The sequence below is a fragment of the Cololabis saira genome, chromosome 14 (assembly GCF_033807715.1).
Source record: "Cololabis saira isolate AMF1-May2022 chromosome 14, fColSai1.1, whole genome shotgun sequence".
NCBI lineage: Eukaryota > Metazoa > Chordata > Actinopteri > Beloniformes > Belonidae > Cololabis > Cololabis saira.
In genome coordinates this window covers 38002366-38020390 of record NC_084600.1, presented here as the reverse complement: position 1 = coordinate 38020390, position 18025 = coordinate 38002366, and positions in this window count along the sequence as shown.

The following is an 18025-nucleotide window of genomic DNA, read 5'->3' as shown; positions in this document are numbered from 1 at the left end:
AATTTTTTTTTTCTTTTTTTTTTTTTACAGTCAACAAAATACAATATAAAAACTGCAGAAATTTGGTGAGAAATGAATTTATTTGTTTATTTTTAATCATTTTTACTTTTTGTCCACATACCAACATTTTGGAAATCCTAAAAAGTGTTTTTGTGTTTACAGGAATCCTCAAAAGCAAAGAAAAAAAATGAGAATGAAATTGTATTGAGAAATTCTGTTTTCATGTAAATATGAACTGAAGCTGTTGAAGAATGGGCCCCGATGTGTGGGTGGGGTGGATTTTCCATGATTGAGAGTAGTTTGTTCAGTGAGAATCTGTCCCTCTGTGATTCAAAAATGTTTGTGCTCAATGAGTTTTCCAGCCTTATGAATGAGTTTGTTGGGCCTACTGGAATCTCCAGCTCTAATGCTGCGGCAGATGCTACTTGCTATGAAAAGATGAAAGATCTCCAGCACCTTACTGCAGACTCCAAAGACTTCAAACATCCTTCAGACTCAGAGCCTCTTCACCCCCTTCTGGTAAACACCATCAGTCACCATCTCCCTCTTCTTGGTGGCATTCAGGAGTAGATGGATGGTGACATCTCCAATACACCTCACCACTGCACAATCCTCTAAGAATAATCATACAATGATTTGACAGTTGCCTGGGAAACTGGCTGGTCTACATTCCCACCCCCACCTAGGCTCACAAGCTGTGGGGAGTGACTGAAAGAACGAGATTGGAGATACAAGCGACAGGAATAGGTTTCCTCCACAGGGTGTCCAGGCAAGGGGTGTGCGAACCGTGCGACCGCACAGGGCCTCGTGCCCCAAGGACCGTATGGGCCGGTTTTTTTTTCCTTCTTTCCCTTATAAATATCAACAGTCACGTTCCATTACAGACCTAAATGTGTACTAGTCTGTGTATATCCATAAATATATGTGCAATGATGCGCGTGTTTGTTGTTCAATACAACTGCGTCAGACCAAGCGCAGACACAAGGTGCTCTGATCCAGACGGGTGGAGTTGGAACAAACTGTCACACAATTTTTCGAGAGAACGATACAGATTCAGGAAATTTCCATCAGGGAATGAAAAAAGAAAAAAACTAAAGAAAATGGAAGAGTTTAATGCCTCTCTGAAAGGCTCGTTTGATACATTTGTTACAAAAATCACAGATCCGACCAGGTCTCAAGCAGCCGCGGGGCCTCGTCGAGGCAAGAGATGATGATGAGGCATGGGAAGGTATGCAATGCTTCATAATGAAACGTGTGTATGTGTTTGTATCCAGTATTTTGCTAATTGGAGAGTTAAAATTGCGCATATAGACACCCGAGCCGACCCGAAAAACCCCCAAATTTTGCGTGCGCGAGTGCCCCCCCCAGCCATTTCGCACAGGGCCAAATCTCCCAGACAGCTCTGTGTCCAGGTTCCTCCTAAGTGATACGGTGACAAGCTCAGCCATCCATGGGGGGCTCAGGGTAGAGGAGCCAGATGGGGGGGGGGGGGGGCTGAAGCATCTGGTTAGGATGCCTCTTGTTGAGGTGTTCCAGGCATGTCCCACTGGGAGGAAGCCCTGGGGAAGACCCAGGACACACTGGAGGGATTATATCTCTCGGCTGGCACAGGAACCCCTCGTGATTCCCCCCAGATGAACTGGATGAAATGGCCAGGGAAAGGGAAATCTGGGCTTCTCTACTTAGGTGACTGCCCCTCCCTACCCAACACCGGATTAGCGAAAGATGGATGGATGAATGCAGGGGCGTCAATTGGGTATGGCAAGGTACGGCAGCCGCCACACCTTGGCTTCAGGGGAAAATGAAAATGTTTTTTTTTTTAATACATTTATGGAATTACTCTGTGTCTATTTGTATTGATTATTCTATTATTTAATACATATAAAATAACTACAAATTTATATCACAACATGATCGATTTCACTAGGTGATGTCCCAGCGTCCCTGACGACAGTGGTCGCTATCAATCTCGTTTTTAGCGCGCTCTGCAGTGTTACTAACTTACAAAAATGAAAAGGAAGCAGGCAACCCTGCAATTTTTTTTTCAAAAAAAGAAGGCAAGTGATGGGTCCAATGTTAGCGAAAGCGGGAGTCCGGCTATTAACGAGGCTGTAGCCACTGATGGATTATTATGCAAGTTCATCTTAAGGTAAGATCTCAAATCATCCTACCCTCTTATAAATCTGTTTAAGGGAAATATTTGACTTTTTTTACTCTCTTTTTCTCTCTTCTGCTCCCTCCCTCTCCTTTTTGCATTTGGACTTCAACTGTTTTAAGTTAAACTGGGATGTCCACGTGATATTGTTGCACTGACATAGTGAACCAAATGAGTTAAATTGCATTTGTCAGATACGCGATTTTTGCTCTCTAACTCTGCCGCTTGCTGTCCGTGGTGCAGAAAACGGATGCGTATTGCGTAAAAAGGCGCATTGACTGAATTGATCAACACGTTGTTAAAGTGCAGTGTTTATAGTTAGCAGGATGTGAGTGCGCTGCAATTGAAAAAGTTCAAATTTTCTTGACCGCACGGATAAGCTACATAGCAGACTTCTGTGATTTGCTGGGCATGTTGATTGATACTAAGTTCTGTGACTCGTAACCTTGCCATACCTTAGCTTTGTCTGAATAGACGCCACTGGATGAATGGAATATTAGATAACTGACTTGAACAAGAAATGAAGAATTTGCTACTATTTCCTGTCCCCCAAGTGTTTTTCCACATTTTTTGATTGAATAAGTTGTCACACAACATTATCAAATATAATAGTTTCCCTCACAAATCCATCATTGCAGGTACTTTGAGACAACGTGAGTGAAACTTTGACACGGTGGGTTCTAAACAGATCTCACTCAATCAGAAGTGAAATTAAACAATAATCTGCACAATTACTGACTCTATAACTGTGTGTACTGAACTCTATGAAGAAGATATTACATGCGAGGAAAGGGAGTACTGTCATTTAAATTCCATTTATAGCATATCTAGCTCTGCAGTCGCCTCTATCGTATTATGACCCTGTAAATCGCAACTCGTTTTTTTATAATGTGTCATATGAAAATCAGACAGCATGAAATGAAAAGATGCAAGCTGGAGACAAAACCTGAATGGAAAATATTAATTGAATTTCTGTGATGACTAAAGAAGAAAGACAATTTCATCCTTTAGTGTAAAATTTTCTCTGTCACTTCCGGATAATACTTCCAGTAATAGGTTGAAATGAAAGTAGTTTTTTTAAGCATGTGCATTAACTAGGCTAATAGAGGTAATAGTTGCATGTCAGAGAAGAAACTAAAAAAACCCTTTGAATTAGATGTGCGATGACCCTTGCAAGAGTTCACTTTTTATAATCTAGTGAAACACTTCCTTTCAGGGTGACTAATATCCGCACTCTCATCCTCATCTCTGAGATCTTCATCCAGGGAGTAAACAGAGGTGTAATAGACCTGCTCTGCTCACAGCTGAATAATTACATCTAACCTGCTTTCTCAAAGGGCTTTATTCCCGTAAATGCCCCCTTGTCACATACAAATGGAAAATCTCAGTTTGTGAGAGTCGAGATAGTGAGCTCAGTGAACTGGGGACATTTTCAGGTCTTTTCAAAAGGAAGGATTGGAACTTTCCTTAAAAAAACTGTTTTTAGAGGATTGTTTGTACACACTCATTGTAGACAAAAGTCATGGGATGACATGAGATTTCAATTATTTCATTTTTTTTATATATGGTGCAGAATTACTGTCCAGCATACAGTACACATATGTAGGGCCGCCAGATTGCATGCGCCTTCAAAATCCACAGTGCGCTGTCAATCTTGTGCTGCGAAGCGCTTTTGCGTACCAACAGCTGGGGCTCATATTATTGGTTGTGGCCAGACCAGAATACTAATATTAAAAAATCTATTGCGAGAGCTTTTCCCCAGAACTGCCACTCAAAGTACTGGTACTGGCCAATCACAGCGCGTCCTTACTCCCCCTCCATGCTCGTGGCGGCGGTTGGTTGGGCAGGAAGAGAGGTAAGGATCAGCTTTACTGAACAAACCCCGACACGTCTCGTCAGAATGTCCAAGAAGCAAGCGCCATTAAGTCATTATTTTGGCGTTCCACCACCACCAACTACAAAGAGACGCCAAACTGAACCACTACCCGAATCCAACAGAAAACGTGTGTTCGCCGAGAAGTGGCTGCATGATGTTACGCGGCGACGCGTACCGTACGTTCGCGTTCCCGCGTATCCTACCCCGTAAGCTCTGCGTTGGTGCAACGCGGAACCATAAATCAGCCACTGTCCGTCACTGCATGCAGCATTCCTGCACCAGCAAGATGCTGCTCTCTGATTATGGCTCACAGTTTATGAAAACCCCAAATAAAAAATAAATTAGAGAATATTTTATGAAATCAATAAACAATTCCGTCATCAAAATTATAACAAATAAAGGTTCAACATATCTTGCTTTGCATGTAATAAGACTAGGTAATATATTAGTTTCACCTTTTAAGTTGAATTATTGAAATAAATTAACTTTTACACCATATTCTAGTTGAATTATTGAAATAAATTAACTTTTACACCATATTCTAGTTGAATTATTGAAATAAGTTAACTTTTACACCAAATTCTAGTTGAATTATTGAAATAAGTTCACTTTTACACCATATTCTTCACCTGAAGCAATATTCTACACCTTGGCTGATGTGGACATACATAGCATAGGAGGCTATTTCAGCTGCTATATGGTTGGCTGTCTGTACAGTCATGCAAGTTCAATGCTATTAAAGAACACGTTTTTTCATATAAAATAAACAATTTTATGCAGTTTAGAAGTTTTGGGGCTTTTTTTTGGCTCCTGCGCTGCTGAAATCGGGGCGTCCTTTATTTTCTATTTCTGAAAGTTGGCAACCCTAGGTGCAAAATATGCTTTTATACTGACTCTACAGACTAACACGCACCATAATTTGTTAATTCATTTTTATAAGTGAATAAATATCGTTTTGCCTATAACTTATTCCTGCATCCCTCTTTTATTGATCCGGCGAGACGGGTCAACGCGTTTTTTGGAGCCCCACGTCACATATCCAGGGGCTCCTCCGAGCACCAGACCAAAATAATTATGTGCAGCCCAGCATATATGATGGAAAATAGAAAAATAATTTGCTGCAGAATTTGCTGGTCAGAGCTGGAAGGAAAACTATACACACCCAAAAATGTTAACAGCCTACAACATGGCTATTATTTGCATCTTTGGTAACTTGCATTTAGCATTTCTTTCAGTTGTCATCAATAGGCTTCTGGGAAATTCAAGTTGGGTTTTTCATCAGCCTTGTAAAGGAAGGATATGTGATTTCTGGATGATATTACTTTACCTCCAATAATATCTGAGAGGACATGCCCCATTAAGAACTGGCCTTTCCAAAGCCAAAGCACATGCTCAAAAATGATGGGGTTTAATGATCCAGGATGCGCCTATTATTACCTTTTTTTTCCAACAAGATTGGCAGGTGGCAGATTGTGAGGAAATATACACTGAACGGTGGCAAAAGTGTTCTGAGTTACAAATCACATAGAATCACTTACCCTATCTTTAATAAGATTTGATTTTGATTGCGAAACTTTTTTTAAAATTATATTTGTGTGGAAAGTCTATAATTGTTTGGTTTGGGACTTTCAGAATATTCTTCCCAAAAATAATACACTCAACTTGAGAGAGCAACATTTTTAATTCATTCATTTCAGATTGCATTTCATTTTTCATCACAATGCTTCTGGCAAGGACATATTTTTTTTCTAGGTACTATGTGAAGCTCAATATTATATATAACATTTTATACGAACAAAAAAGCAATTAAGTCTGAATGAAAAAAAAAAAAAACTTTTGAAGGCTACAAACTGAAATTGCTCATGATTTCATGGCAGTCTGCTCTTTGCTTTTTGCTGATAAATATGCTGTCATCATTCTTAAGTCATTAGATATCTTTAAAAGGGATGATACAAAGCCTATTTTGTCCATGCTTTTTTTCTCCTGGCAGACTTTCAGAATCAGCTACAGTAGCAAGCAGAACTTTAATGATCCACCGTTGAAGGGAAGTTGATAGAAAGATATTAACAGGAATTGTGAACTGTGGCATTTTTGCACTACCAGTGGTATCCAGTAATATCTCTGTTCACTTGTCAGATATTTATGTCACTGCACTGTGAAAATGCACCTGCAGAAGCATGAAAATGGCTGTTCAGGGAGATAACTCCAAGGGTCATTATATCCACAAGAGCCAAAACCCAGGCCAGAAGCTTACTCTTTCAGGACTGATGAGAGATAATTTGAAATACTTATCGTATGTCAAAGAGCTAGATTTTCACTTCACAACCCAACTAAGACAATTAAATCTATTAATACCGTCTAATGGACACAGTTGGCTATTCCCTCAACTTGTTCATCAGTAATGTCAGTGACAAAAGGAAGGCTTGTAAAACCACTAAAATTATGTTTTGGGCTGCAAAATGATTCCAAGTTTACATCTACTGTAATTGTATTTTCAGCATTATGAAGCATTCATGCATGATCAAAAATTGTAAAATTGATGACCCTGAGGTGCAGTAATAAAATCATTTCTGTAATTATACTCGGTAGCATCCTTGCAGAGCAGCGCTTTAAATGAAAGAGGAAAATAGAACAGGGTCGCTGCCAGGCCTCTTTTTAGGTCTTTTGTCACAGATTCATCAGTTCAAAAGATTTTTTTCAGCGCTGAACTCCAAGGGACCTCGCTGTTTACACATAATAATGTTAGTTCAATATAAAATGGTGAATCCCCACCCACCCTTACTTAGACAAACAATGCCTGAGCTAGACGCTCCCTGACACAAACAACTGTTAACAATTAACATATTGTTTGGAGAATGGGCCAAAATGGCAGTATTTATAATTCCTATCAACGTCTGTCTTTGTTTTTTTTGTTTGCCTTTTTCCCAACTTTTTTTTGACTGTGTTGCAAACATTCAATTCTAGATTTTTGTTAATTTTATGTAGAGTTTGCTTGTTCTCATTGATTTTCTTTGTTTGGTTGAGTGATGATTTTAAAGTAACCATAGCTCTGTGCATGAGTCTGTATGCCCATTTGTTTTCCTCTGTTAGCTGTATGACTACTGGTGACCTGACCAAGGTGTATGGAAAGATGCAAAGATAGATTGAAAATTGTGTTCCCGTAAAACAACATTACAAAAATAACACAAGAGATTGTACTACGATAGTTAAAAATTCACAACAGATACTTAAAGGAGACCTATTATGGCATGTAATCTATTTTAAACAGGCCTTGAATGTCTGTTTTTTCTAAATAAATTAGAAATTCAGCCTCTGAAGAATGTCTTTATCATCCCATTCTCTAACCTCATTATCTATGCTGGATTCTGAGTGGGCGGGGCTATGATAATGAGGTTCTATGCTGATTGGCTGCCTGAATGATGTGTAGCAGGGGAGGGCACAAAGCATCGCTCCGGGCAGAAGAGCAGCCGGCTGCGTACACTATTAAACCGTGTCCTACCTGCATGTGTTGCGAGCGAGCGTCAGCGACAAAATCAATTCCATTGCTTTATTTTCTATTGGACTGTCCTAACTGGCCGCAGCGACGCAGCGCACCATTTTGAGCTGAACATTTGTCGGACGCCCTGCTTCTATTTTCTTCCTGTCGCTCGTGTTGAAAGCCGGTTGAAAGCGCTGTAGGAAACAGTCACGGATGAGGAACGGCTGATCCAGTTAGTTGAAATGAGAAGTTATCTCTATGATTCCTCCTCATTTCACTACAAAAACCTCAATAAAGTGGCAGCTGCTGGAGGGAGATGGACAGAGAGCGTCCGATGTCACGCAGTGCAACGCGATAGTCGGACGCTCGCATGCAGTTACATGGTGTTTAGTTGTGGGCGTGGTTTGCATTTTGGTTACGTAACGAAAATCAGCAGAATCTGAACGGCTCGTAGAAGCCACATCACACTGGACGGCTCATCCGGCCGGCTGTACAGACACTGCAGAATTTGGTTGCTTTCCTCCTTCTCTGAGTTGGCAGGCTGAGGGGAGACCACTTTATATATGTTAAAGCAAGAAAAAACCTGTTTTTCATAATAGGTCCCCTTTAAGACTGGCTGGTTTTAAAAAAGCGAGCCTCCGAGCTCTTGTCCACATCGAATCTCATCCTGAAAAACACAAACAATGACTATAAAGCACATATTACAGTTGCTCTGCATTTTGAAACTCCTTCCTGCAGCTCACAAACGGTCTCTTACATATGAAAGCAAACCAACATAAAACTGTGATTTGTATACACACACACACACACACACACACACACACACACACACACACACACACACACACACACACACACACACACACACACACACACACACACACACACACACACACACTTTTAGCTTCAACTGTTCTTGGTAAAAACATCACCAACTTTGATTAGACATGTTAAACTCATAAAATCTAATACTATCTTTGTAGCAGACAAACACTAAACACACTTTCAGAAACATGCAGCATGCCCGTGAAACATGGAGGAACATAGAAAATGAAAAGTCTCTCTGTCCCCCCAAAAAAACACCATTCTGCTTGTCAGAATAATTTCCTTCACTTGAAATTAGCTGCTTCTAATAAAATTTTAATTTAGTTATTACAAGCACAGTAACGCCTCAAGTGCTGCCCCTAAGCCCCGGCGGGCTTATGGAAATGTATCCGCCAGATGCACTTAAGCCTCTTGCAAATGAATTTTAATTTGGTGTAAATTGGCTCTGTTCATTAGCACCACATTACCCAAGTTAGAAATGGAATCTGACGTCTTCTACCCGACATTTGATGTTCAGTTTTGCACTTGAAAATACTCATGGGTTCCTATGATATCAATAACTGTACTTATATCAAATGACTTTCTGCAGATCCTCTGTTCCATCTGCTCAAGTAATAGTATAATAGATTTCAGGAAAGATTGAAACTGTGACTGATGGAAGGTAAATTTCCCAAGAGAAGCCACAAAAACAAAACAATGAACTTGTTACAGCTTTTGATGCATTGTTGTAGAGAAAATAATATGTAACATAAGTATTTGTTGAGCCACTCAGTGATGCCCTATTAGTGGTAAGATGATGTACCTCATGACAGCTTTTTAATAACCTGCCATTGTATGGATTTTCTCTCCATAAACTTTTTTTTTCTTTACAAATAAACATCTCCAAGCACAAGTAATCCTGAGTAATTCCTCTGCTTTTGCAGTCAGAAATATTTAATAACAGCTGTAGCCACTGCTAATCTACTATGGATTCTCAGGCACATTTTCCAATCACTGAGGAATCCACAACAGTAAGAGATCAATAATGTTTGTGGCTTCATTAAGTTCTTGTGCATGTTCTGTCAAAGCACACATTTTAAATGCATTAACTTTTATTTCTTCATAAATTGTAGAACACGTATGCTGCCATAACAGGCAATGCAGCAGAATTGAGCACAACAGCATACCAGGTAGCTCAGGTATGGAATCAGTAAATCTCAAATTCCCATATGTGAACTTATAAAATTTTGGGGTGCCACGAAAAGGGCAAGAAAATAAAACAAACCAAAAAACAGGACAGTAAAACAAAACCTGGAGCATTCTAAGAAGCTCTGTCACAAATTGGGGTTGATAGGACCCAGATGCAGGAGACCAGGAGGCAGGAGTTCCAAAAATAGTGATTTATTAACAAAAGGCACTGTTGAACAGGATCCAAAAACCAGAATATGAACGTGACACACCTGACCAGAAACATGGAGGGATGAAACAGTACGGACCAGCAGGGAGCAAGGGAAGGACAAGACAAGATACACACAGAAGGCTTGACGAGACACCGGTGCAGATGATCAGGGCAGATGGGAACCAGGGAGGTCCAGACAGAACTGAAACACAGACACGGGTTTCAAAATAAAACTGGAACTGAAACCAAACTGTGACAAGCTCAGATGTTTCTTTGGTAGAGCAGCGCTAATATGTCTGAGAAGAAAAAAGAAACAACAAAAAAACTAGCAGTTCCTGTATTTAGAAAATCATTCTTCTCTGAATTCACTCGAGTCTGGACCAGTCACATGTTGTGTGACATCTGTGTGTTCTGGAGTACCTAAAAGTTCAAAATGTTCCTGTTTTTAAATCAGAGATTTAACATTCTCTCTAAAACAATGTCTGTATTGCAATATTTGAGATATTTTGTATCCAAATATCCACTGGCTTTGCTGCAAGTATTGTCTGTTGCATTCACAGACTTCTTATCAAACTACAGCTGACATGCTCCCAAATTTGGGCAGTAATAAATAAGACATTTTTATTTAAAGAAGAAAGTTATTTGCATGCTTTGACATTAAAATTGTATGGTGTATAAAAACTCTTTTGATCACAATGTTTGTGGTGGAATGACACAAACACAAAACACATATGTAGATACATGCCCATAATATGTCTAGAATGTGATCAAAGCAGAGTTCACATTCTGACTGATAGTTCAATACATTACAGCCCGAGAGTATTGTTTCAACAGAAACACCCAGTTATACTCTCAGCCAAGCACACCGACGATTACCATGCATAAATAATACTGTGGCTGAGCGTAAACACAGCCTGCCAGTTTGACTAAACATGAAAAGAAGCTACGAGCATGGAGAAAGTGGATGAATAATAAATGAGAAATAGCTGCTTGTTTTTCAGTTTGAGTTAAAACGATGCTTCACATTTTGGTAAACCTCACTCCAGGAAGAGAACGTTATAAGTTGGAAAGTAATGCATCACCCAGCTCCCCCACACACACACTCCCATGCCCCCATCTCCCACTTTTTAAGCCTTCAAATTTATCCATTTTAATTACTGCTTGAACAAGGAAAGCGGGCAGTTCTACATCTGTGACATTTGAGAACCAATGCAATAAAGCACAGGAAAGAGCTGTCAGCCGTCTTTCGATATTAAATACCACCTACTCCCGATGAACTATCAACCGCTAATAAAAATGTGCATCCGTTACCATGGAAACTCGGGATGAAACTAAGATAATATTCTGTGGTTCTTAACCTGCAGGTGATGATTGCATATGATCTTACAGATTGTGTGCACAGTCCTGTTCTGAACTATTGGAGCTACTACAATCATGAGATGTATGTACAGAATAGTTTTTTTTAGAAACAGATGCAAGTGAATGAATTTGGTATAAAAAAATGGAAGAAAAACATAATATGCACATAGTACACATATACAATCCATAGAAATGAAAGGGTTTTCAGACTCTTAATGGATGAAGAAACACTAAATATAAAGCACTTTGTGGAACCCAGATAAGACAAAGTATGGACCTTCACAAAGTTACAAACCAACACAACATTCATTTTCTTGTTATTACATTTTTGTCATCTATGTTGCCAAAAATTAAACATTTTGGAATGAATATGGATGTTTTCCAAAACTGTACTGCACTGAAAGGTGGTCTGTCTGTTTCTACTGTGCATTTCACAACGACTCTTTGGATTCCACTTTAAATGTGAAAACACTAGCAAGAAAAAATGTGCAAAAATGTAGGGACAGAAAGGTTTAGGTGTGTAAAATATAGCAGTGTTGGGACTCTGTGTGGGAACAGCAGAATCAGAAAACCCATGCTTTCATGCATGCATGCTCAGTGTCTAACAGCAGACCCACATAATGTGAGGACAGCCAACTAACACCTACTGTAGTCGCATAATTGGGTTTGGGAGTGTACAACGTGGAATAACTGACATCTTTTAATTGTTCTGAGAATAGAAAAATAATTGTTTACATATGCTTTCCATTTATTGAAAATATGTCCCACAGACTGGAACACAAGATTAATCAAAAACAAATGTGACTCACGAGTGCTTTACTGTTAGTGTTCACTTTACCTGAACTAACTGAACAATTAAGGTTTTAGTCCATAAAATGTGCAATGAAAGCTCCTAATAGAGCTCTCTGGTATTAAAGTGCAAGTTTACTTGTAGTTCCTACAATATCCAATTGTAGATGTGGAGGATGGGCCTTCTGCTATCAGGCACCTTCACTTCAGAACCAATTTGGGTTAAGGAAGCTGACACCACCTCCACTTTTTCTTTTTTTTCCTTGTCTGCACACATATTAATGATTGATACCATGCCGGTAAAAACCAAAGGCATATATATGTGCATTATTACTATATTTAATATATATACATATATATACGCATACATATGCATACACATGGGTGACATCCACTGCCAATCCAGACAGCAGGAACACACGGGGGCACACGTCAAGCACTGGAAATCTGCAACAAAAACCACAAACAAAACACAAAACCGACAAAACCGACACGGAGCCGACCAAAACACGAGCAGCAATCGACTCAAATCTCGAGATCTAATCACAGTCTGAGCTAAGCTACCGCTAACTAACCCCAAAAACTACAGAACTCCACTTTTAAAACCAAACTTAAAACCTTGGATCGTTCTACTCGTTCAGTTGAAGAATAGCTTTTGCTTTTTCACAATGGTTTTCTCCTGGCCACGCTTCTGCAATGCTGGCATGTGACATATTGAAATTACTAGCTATATTAAATAAGGAGTATGTATAATATTGCATTGGACTCTTCTTTCCTCATGGTCATCATGGACAGTGGCATTAAAAACACTGCATAGCAGGAGCAACCCACACCAACAATGATACTGGTGTAGGGAAAGGAGAAAAAAGCTGCCTTTTCACCTTCTCTGGCAAAAAAAAAAAAAAAAAAAAACTGGTACAGAAGTGAATTCTCTACTCTTTTTGTTTTATTACTATAAGAAAAGCTTTCAGCAGGAGCAGCAGATTGTGAATGAGTAAAAACCCCACAGACTCTGAGGAAGAATGTGCCTTCAGGGATAATGATGCAGCCTCAGATCATCTGGCTCCCGACACAGCTCTGCGTGTTGTCTGCTGTAGTTAAATGAATGCTGCATGAGTGTCTGTCTCAAGGCTATGTAACGAAGGAGAGGTCAGAAGGATTGGAAGAGTCACATAAGTGTGGTTGAAATCCTGTTGGGTTTGTGTGTGCATAGTGTATTATAACTAAACATCCTAAAACCAATTAGGACTGTGTTTTACTTTTCCTGGTCATGACAGGGGGGGGGAAAGAAAGAAAAAAAATGAACATTTTTATAAACAGATTAAAAGGTTCTTGGTGGCTCTACATTCAGAAATGTATTTAACCCTTGTGCTGTCTTTGGGTCAAGGGAGGGTGAAGGGAGAAAAGATGGAAGGAAGGAAAGAAGGAAGTAAGGAAGAAAGGAGAAAAGAAGGAAAGAAGGAAGGAAGTAGGAAAGGGAGTAAGGAAGGGAGAAAAGATGGAAGGAAGGGAGAAAGGAAGGAAAAAAGGGAGAAAATGAAAGAAGGGAGGGAGGAAGGAATGGATAAAAGGAAATAAAGAAGGGAGGGAAGAAGGAAGGAATGGAGAAAATAAGGAAAGAAGGAAGGAAAAGCAAAGAAGGTAATAAAGGAACGAATGACGAAAGGGAGGTAGGAAGAAAAAGGAGTAAAGGAGGGTAAAAAATGAGGAAAAAAAGAAAGGAAGAAGGAAGGAGAGAGCATGGCAGGAGGAAAGAAGGACAGAAGAATTGGGTCATTTTGACCCAAAGACAGCACAAGGGTTAACCTCCATCTATCTTTGTATATACAGCCCAAAATGTTACCAGTATGCTAACGACGGTATGCCTGCCTTTCCCCAGCAGTCGTATCTTTCTTCAAGAGGATCCTGTTGACTCTTGAGGCTTTTCCAGTAGCTGAGTGTGCCTGCGAAACCTCAGGAGAATGACGCCCTGCAGGCATTCTGATAAGATCCCCAGCCACCTTTACTGGGCTCTTTGCAGCTCCCTCCAAAGAAGACCCTCAAAAGGCCAGTTCTATGAAAACCAGACTCATAGCACATGTGAATCGGCCACAATAATCTGGTAGCATTTCACTGAGAGAAGGGAGGGATTAAAGGGGAGTGTAAGATGCTCAGGACTTCACTGATGAGAGCTGTTTAGGAGAATCTAAAAGGAGTACCGGGAGCCAGCGGAGTAGGAGGTGTGTAACGGGTGTCATTTCATATCACATATTTTGATATTAGCTTGACAATTTATCCTAGGGTCAAATTTGGCAAGAACAATCCACAAAAACACATACATAAGTGAATGTGACAGTTTTAAACAGGAGAAAAACAAACACACACACACACACACACACACACACACACACACACACACACACACACACACACACACACATGAAAAACACATAAAAAGTCCGTCATCATTGTAGCTCTATGGGCCAGCAGGAATACTAGCTTCATTTAAGCAAATATGTTCCTATGACTGCATCCCAACTTAAAGGAGCATGAGGCTCCTTTTAAGAAATGAGACTCTTTAGCGCCACCCTTCACCACGACGGCCGTCGGGGGTACTGCAGCCAACAGCGAAGCCAGCATGGGAGAACGGGGAGAACGTGCATGCAGCGTCATGTGACGTCACATCCGCAGGACAACGGAGAGATACGCTAGAGGGCTCATTCTTTTTGGTTTGGAACGCTTCATCTGACATTATTACTAGAAAACTTATAACATATACAAATTTTTTTCATAAATCCTGCCTCAATCCGGCCTCAAGCTCCTTTAACTGTTCAAGGAGATTTTTTTTTTCTTAATATTGCCATGATGGATGTAATTAATCTCTGTATTGGCAGGTGAAATGCCTTAAACTTTTAAGGTTGTTGTCATTAAATCTCTAAAAAACTTAGACTTGATCTAGGAATGCTGGCTAATTATTTACCTACAGTATGTCCAATCACCTATTATTATATATACACTGTATATATATCTTGTGTCTGAATGTTTTTTGGTGTAGCGCCCCTCAGATGGGAGAAGTTCAAAAGGATTGTGACCAGGGTGTGATGGGTGTGCAGAGATGTTAATTTGCACGTTTTCTGACTCTGGACAGGTACAGGTCCTGGATGGAGGGCAGGCTGACACCAATGATTTTCTCTGCAGACTCAGATTCCCATTGTCCGTTGTTTGGTGACCGATCCAAACCCAACAGTGATGGAGGAGCAGAGAACAGACTGGATGATGGCTGAGTAGAATTGGATCAGCAGCTCCATTGGCATTGAGCTGAGCTGGCGCAGGAAGTACAACCTCTGCTGGGCCTTTATAAGGAGCAGAATCAGCTCCCAGTTAGTGTTTGAAACTCAAACATCATCTCTACCCTTAAGACTTAAAACAGCCCATAAATAATATAAACTAAGGCTGGCTAAGGTGCCCTGGACCATTCCTTTCATTTATGAGTCTATAGGCTTAAGGTGATGGAGACCTTTGATTATACACTGGACTGTTTCCTCATGGTGTTTACTCTTTTTGTACAATGTTCTTCCATCCTGTCATGCAGGGCCCACAGTCCTGCATGTTTCAGGCATTGCTATTTCCCAACACATGCAATTCAAATAACTGGATCACCAGATTCATGTCACCAAGGCAGTTGTACTGGGCTTCTTCTGTGTGAAGTGCCTTGAGATTACTTTTTTTGTGAGTTAACGTGAATTAAAGGTGAATAGATTTTAGTCACAATGGTGTGAAACAAAAAATCCTGAAGCAGCAATGTTTCCTATGGACTGAAGTGGTTTGAAGAGAAGGTGAACATCAATGACTAGTATGAAAGGTGAACTACAATGGGGAAAATCCATGTCGGGTTCCATTCATTAACCATGAACAAAAACCTGAAGCTGTAATGGCACAGTGAAGAACTAAAATATCTCATATTATCCTAATGAATCTCCATCTGTGGCTGCAGATGGTAGGTCAAAATCAACAGCATGGATCCTTTGAGTACATTAGCCATCAGCACATGCTGCTTCAGGTGGTGTGATGATGTGGTCATTTTTTTCATTGCATACTGTATATTGGGCCCTCTTGATAACAAATTGTGGTTAGATTTTGTCTCTGACAATGTAAATTCCTTTATTGCCAAATTTTACCTTCCAGTATCCAACAGAATAAAGTGCCCTGTTGCAAAGTTGTATCTCATTTAGTATGAAATGTTTGTGGACCACTTTGGGATGTGGTGTAATGGGTGATTTACAACAAGAATGTGCACAGCTGATTAAATAAAGGAGGACATATATAATGCAGTCATACGGCAGGGTCTGAAAAGACTCTGCAACATATGGTGGAACCCAAGCCATAAATAAATGCAATTCTTCAAATAGAGACACAACACCCAACATATGGACTTTTTAGCCCACTAAATGATAAATGAGCCAACTTCATAGAATTAAAAAGACCAATGTAATTATTTTAATCCTCACGTTACCTTGGTCGTTGCTCATATAGGTCATTGCGCTAACCAACTGTGTACAGAGCAGTTTGATAAGCAACCGTAGGTGATATGTATTAAACACAGTGGCCTATATTGCAAAACACATTTCTAAGACATTACAAAAAACCTACCGTAGTTTCAAAAAAGGAGACTATAAAACTATGTTGCTAGTTTTAAGAATTGTATTTACCGTATTTTCTGGACTATAAGCCGCACCTGCATACAAGCCGCATCCGCTCTATTTAAAAAAAAAGGATCTGCAAGCTGCAGATATTTATGTTGTTAGATTAGATATTTACTACATGTACAGAAGGATTTAGAACTGTAAATGATGTACATGTTTGTACCTAAATAGATCCTTTCCTAACAGTGTCTTTTAACACAGCAACAACTTTGCTGATTAAAATGGGACAGAACCAAGAGAAAATAACCGCTATTTATTTATCTATTTATCGGTTTGAAATCTGCTTCTACCTACTTCTATCTGCTAAAGAAGAAGTAGCATATTCTTTTTTGCATTTATTTTGTCTTAGTTTTGATTCTAATTCCGGTTAGAGCGCCCCCGAGTGGTGGAAGAAAAATCCACAGAATAGCTGCACCTTTGTATAAGCCGCATGGTGAAAACCTATGAAAAAAGTAGCGGCTTATAGTCCAGAAAATACGGTATATACGATAAGGCTTATTTCTGCAGTGGCTTTTTGGGAGTGCACACAGGTTATCTTGTACACAATTTTTATTATAATTCCAGACTTAGTTTTTATGTGATATAAAAGACATTCAGAGAAAATCTACATTTTGACATTCCAGTCTGTACCATTTAGTGCACCATCATGTTGTTGTAGCAACTGAGGAATCCTCATTTCAAAACATTGAATTGAATTGAATTGAATTGAATTGAATTGAATTGAATTGAATTGAATTCTGTTCCATTATATTTTGTTCTACATAACATTTATTTAAGTTTCAGGTTCTCAGATTAGGCTTTTTCCCAGTGAATATGAAGCATCCTGAGACTGTTTGCCTGAAAATGTTTTTTAGTGCAATAAAAATCCTATGGTCAGATCTGAGAAGGTTATCAGGTGACCCACTGCAGAAAGCGATAAATCAAATATTCCTGCACATGGTTTCTCCAATGTCATTGCTATTGTAGCTCATTATGCTCCACCCACAACACAGAGCATCATAACTCTCTGTCTGTCTGACAGATGGTTGCTGCGTTCATTCCATTTCACATGGACAACAGTTATATTCCAGACATAAGGTCACCATGCTATGGTGGGTTTCGTCGTTTCTGCAGAGATTTGTGACAGCTTGTCATCCTCCCAATTAAACACCCAGGGAAATTCAGGCTCAAAGAATTGTGTATGGGTTTCTGTGCAACATCTCTACAAAAGTGTTTGTTCAACCGGGGCAGAAAGCATTGCTCATCACAGTTCATCTGGCAGGGCCAAGCAACTAAATAGCAATAACAAGGCAGTTTAACTGTATAAACCACCAACAAAGATGGATTAAAACTGATCAATATTCTAAAGGGATCAGGGGCCATCTTGTTCTGCCAAGAGCTAAAGAAGAGTGTAAATCAAGGCCACTCAAAGGGTAGACTGTGCTCTGGCAAGTCCTGCAGTGTCTTAAAATGCAAAACTAAGATGTTGTATCAGGGAACTTTA